The sequence below is a fragment of the Solanum tuberosum genome, unplaced genomic scaffold (genome assembly GCF_000226075.1).
Source record: "Solanum tuberosum cultivar DM 1-3 516 R44 unplaced genomic scaffold, SolTub_3.0 scf00065, whole genome shotgun sequence".
NCBI lineage: Eukaryota > Viridiplantae > Streptophyta > Magnoliopsida > Solanales > Solanaceae > Solanum > Solanum tuberosum.
The window spans coordinates 1,543,120-1,548,627 of NW_006238992.1; positions in this window are offsets into that span (position 1 = coordinate 1,543,120).

A 5,508-nucleotide genomic window follows, 5' to 3' on the forward strand; every position below is an offset into this window, starting at 1 on the left:
TACCTTGGCTCTGTTTAACTCATGAATAACTGAACTCAATATATAAGGCAATAAGACACATGCAATATAAATAGCTTGTAAAACTCTTAAAACATGACGTAAAAATCATATTTATAATATCATGAAAATACCATGCTTCCTCTCGAGGTCTACTTGTGCAATGTATGAATGAAGTCCCATACCCCCATCCATACTAAGCAGAACCCTCGAGGAACCATGCTCTTTCTACTGTGGGAGCTTTTCTAACCGACAAACCACCACTATGAATCTGAGTGGTGATACAACGTTTTACCTCACGTTGCTCGAGGATCATCCTATATCTTGCCGTGATATAGGAAGCTACCTTTACTAAGTGGATCCACTAGCTTAACTTTACGGGTTCATCTAAAAAGTATGACCCGTTAACTCCCATGTTGGCTACATGGTTCTTATGGAGAGTTGAGTTTAATATGAACTCGCGTCCCCAAATCGGTGCTCGATACTACTCCCAAAAATATACTTTAGCTCATAAGTGTTTTAAAACACATATTTCTTTAGTTGAGATAATTACTCGAAACTTAGCCCAAAGGCTCTTTTGGAATCATAGTTCCTTTTTCTTGGAAACTCTTTCTAAAAAGAACATCTCAAACCATATTTTTTAATATGATCATTGATGACTCGGGATATTCATACTGCTTAAACATTGATGGTATATCTAGAGACCATACTATTTAACATTGATGACATACTCGATTTGCCATACTAATCATGTTTTAGAAACTCTTTTGCAAAACTCATCTTTTCTCAAAAAGAGATAGTACTCAAACTTCTCAAAACTCTTTTGGAAATCTCAGTTTCCTCTCATCTTAAATGTGAAAACATTTTTCAACTTCTTTGGGAATACTTAGTTCCCTAATAGCTTTGAGAAATGAACTCAACTTTATGCTCTTGACTTACTTGAAACTTGAGACTCTTTACTTAGCTTGAAACTCTAAACTCTTTACTTGACTTGAAACTCTATACCCTTTTCTTGACTTGAAACTCTAAAGCTCTTTGCTTGACTTGAAAACTCTATACCCTTTTCTTGACTTGAAACTCTAAAGCTCTTTGCTTGACTTGAAAACTCTATACCCTTTTCTTGACTTGAAACTCTAAAGCTCTTTGCTTGACTTGAAAACTCTATACCCTTTTCTTGACTTGAAACTCTAAGATCTTTGCTTGACTTGAAACTTGAGTCTTAAAATGAAGTTAAAACATTCAATAAAGACTCTTGAACAACTTTGAAGACTTACTTGACTTGCTTCTTAACTCCAACTTCACTTGACTTCCAACTTCACTTGACTTCCAACTTCACTTGACTTCCAACTTCACTTGACTTCCAACTTCACTTGACTTCCAACTTCACTTGACTTCCAACTTCACTTGACTTCCAACTTCACTTGACTTCTAACTTCACTTGAATTGGAAACTAACTCTCCTTGAATTGGATTATGAATTCAAGGTGTTTGATCACATGTTACGAATGAGTTCTTGACTTTTAGAAGTACCTTGGAGTGTTAGAAACAACTAGGAAACATAGGTACAATACCTAGGAACATGCATAAGAAAGTGGGGGATAAAAGAGAGGTCTTGGCGTCCTTGGCGCTCTGCAAGGCGCGGAGCGCTAGCCCTAAAACTTCAGAGGTGAGTTTGGGGCGCTCTGGCAGGCGCATCGCGCCAGGCCCCCAACCCAGAAATTTCAGCAAGTTCATTTTCTCGTTTTCTCACCCTATTTCGCCTAAAATCGAATGATTTCTTCCCCAATCACTTAGAATCATTAAAAACCCTCAATATACACTAGATTCAACTCATAATTCCATCCGGGAACATGTACCAAACCAACAAGAAACTTCAACAACACAACCACAAACTTCAACAAGAACAACCACAAGAATTCAACAACACAACCAATATTTTCTTGAAAATAAAAGGAGTGTGGTGTGTGGAGGAAAAGATCAACCCAACACTATGAACTCACATACCTTAATAGGGATCACCCCTGACGAAATCCACGACGATCTCTACGAACCTTGCTTCTTCTTCTCCTCTTCTCTCAAGAACCCTAACCCTCACTCTCACTCTTTAAAATAAGGAAGAACTGATAAAAAAATCAGTCTAACACACTAATATAACCAAAAGAATTGGTTAGGGAAAAGACCAAAATGCCCTTAAAATTTCCGGACGGATTTCCCTGCCAACTGCCCAACTTCAAAAGGGCATAACTCACATACGAACTCAAAATTGAGTAAACTTGGTGGCGTTGGAAAAATCATTCCACGGGATTTCCAAACATATCTAAAACTACACCTAACTCATCTTGAGCTAGGAGTTATGACCGTTCAAAGTTGGCCAAAAACTCACCTTTTTCCCATACTTAGCCAAATTTCCAAATTCTTTCCAAAAATGACTAATTCAAATTTTTTAAGCTTCTTCCTAGCTATCAACTTGCAAGATGTCACAATAGATTCTGCGATCGGTCGCCCTGACATGAATCCAAACAAATTACCATTCTCTCCCGAATTTCATAGTGTGACTTAACAACTTAATACTCTTGCAGTTGTTGCAGTTTGGTATGTCTCTTTTGTTCTTGTACAATATAACCATTGTATCCCACTTTCATTCTTCGACCATATTAGCCTTCTGAAAAATGAAATTGAACAAGCTAGTCAACCACTCTAAACTTGCTCTATTCATGATCTTCCAAAACTCCTTCTAAATCTCATCTGGTCATGTCGTTTTTCCCCTGCTTATTCTAATAATAGCACACCCGCACTTCCTCAACCTTGATATGCCTACAATATACGAAGTCCCGATTTCTCTCAGGGTGATCCAACTCACCCAACCCAATGTATATATCTTCTTCTTCGTTCAAAAGTTTGTGAAAGTGCACTTGCCATCTTTGCTTAATGAGGGTTTCCTATATTAACAAATGGCCTTCTTTATCCTTGATACACTTCACTTGATCCAAGTCTCGAGCTTTCCTCTCCCTCACCTTTGTGGGCCTGTACAACTTCTTATCTTCGCCTTTGTCTCCTAGTTCAATATATAATCTTTCAATGGTTGTCATTTTAGATGTATGTTGTAACCGCTAACTTAGCCTTCGTCCTTGCCGCCTTATACACCTCCTATTTGCCAGATTCTCGTCCTCCATGAACTCTACCCATTTCACATACGTAACCTTCTTTGCTTCCACTTTGTCTTGAACTTTTCCATTCCACCATCAATCCCCTCTACGTCCACCAAATTCACCCATCGACACCCCTAGTACCTCTATATCTGCTTCCCTAATGCAATTAGTTGTATTATCCCACATGTTTTTCGCATCCCCGCTACTCCTCTAAGCTCCCATCATCATCAACTTCTCCCCAATTACATGAGAGTGCTGGTGTCAAACCCCCTTTTTAACCCTAGGTCTGGCATAAAACTTATTCTTTCTCCTCCCTCACTTAATTGTTAAGTCCATCGCCAAAAAATTATGTTGAGTAGAAAGATTCTCACTCGGAATAACTTTGCAATCCTTATAGAGGTCTTTATCGTCTTTCCTCATAAGCAAGTAATCCATATATTATTAATACATGCATAACTCTAACTAGCTTCCAGACTATCCTTAAAGCAGCAGGAAAACACTACAAATTTTCAACTTTAATTAGTTTAATCAGTGATCACATCCGATGATTCCTTTTTTTGTCTCATTCCTAAAAAAGAAAAAGAAAGAATTGGCCACTTATGATGGCTTTTTTTTTAAAAAAAAATTATGACCTTTTTATAAGAGATTTTTATTTGTCCATTAGATAAAAACAAGAAAACATGCATAATTGATAAATACGAATATTAAGATAAAATTTTAAAATAAACGAAATTTGAGAATAAAATCTTCAAATTTGAAGATTAAGTGTGAAGAATTCTAATTGATCTTTATATTTAAAACTAGTAGATTAAAACTAATACATTTAAAATTAGTAGATTAAAACTAATTATGATATTAATAGAGTCAATTCAAGAAGTTAGATCAAAAGGCGATTTTAACCCCTATTTCGAAAAAAAATTTAGAGACTATAATAATTAGCATAAGACTAAATTCCTTCTTTAATTTACGTTAATAGAATTAAAATATATTTTGTTAAGAACTTGTTTGGATGGGCTTATAGTTATAATTTAAGGTTAATTTCAGATACCTCCCTTCAAGTTTCGCTCAATCACACTAACCTGTCTCGTAGTTTATGATATTATGCTTATTTCCCTTATTTTAATTTTATCGTAACAATTCTTTATATTTATTTATTAATAAGATAAAAATTATAACATGACAAATCTACCCCTACTAGTGTTAAACTCTCTTATTAACAGAATAGTACTAATCTCTTTTAATTACTTAATTTTAATTGTATGAATATTTTTATTTAAGAAATTTCTTAAAGAATGAAAACCTAACTCTCTAGGCCTAGGTATCACTCTATTCCAAGTTCTTTTTTTTCAGTCTTAATTGAAGGAGCAATTTTCAGTCTTATTTCAAGAAGGTATTTGATAATATTAGTTCTACACTTTTAATTGTTTTATTGAATTTGAAGGGTGTGTACAGTAGATAAAATGAATGTCAAAGGTCTTCAAAATTACACAAGCCTTTTGATGCAGTAAAAACTTGTCACGATCCAATCCACCGGGCCGTGCGGGCACCTACTCCAACACCTAAGTAGGAGAACCCTCTAGTCCCAAACAGCTTAAGACATGCAGAAGATTAAGAAAACTGAAAATAGAAAAAAATTCATGTAGATTTCATAAATAAAGAGTTTTAAAATGACTCAAGTTAACTTGTAAAGTAATTAACTTCCCCAGGGATCTAGTCTAAATAGGTACAAGAGCTACTAAGATTACAAGGTATAACATAATAACAACTGACGCAGCTCCCACCATATGGAAGGAAAAATAGAAGTTGTTGGAGATTGTCTTCGTCTTCACCTATGAAACATTACTGACCCTGCAACCAGACTATGCCCAAAAGGCATAGCAAGAGTAGTATCAATACAACCACACGTACTGGTAGACATCATCGGTCAACCCTATACCCACTGTATAATATAAGAAATCGACTAGCAAGAAACATGCAATAAGACTATTCATTCCTCCACCTTTATATTTTCTTGCCCTTACCATTCCCGGATACTTTAATCATACTAGTACACTTGACTCTAACCCCTTACTCGTTCCGTTCTTGATTATAGCTTAACCATTCTGTCTCTCGAAGGAGATTCGGGATATAACTACTACCAACCCGGCCAACCACTCACGACACGCCCTTACTTCTTCCACCTCACCACTCAACCCTTGACCCCATATTACCTTCTATCAAGGCTTGTTAATTGTTTTAATGTCAATCCCTTTCCAGGGTAATACCCAACTATTACATTGACGACATAGCACCACCCCAATTCTTAACAACAATACACACGACCACCTCTCTAAGTAAGACATAGTAAAACCTGGACCTTGGGC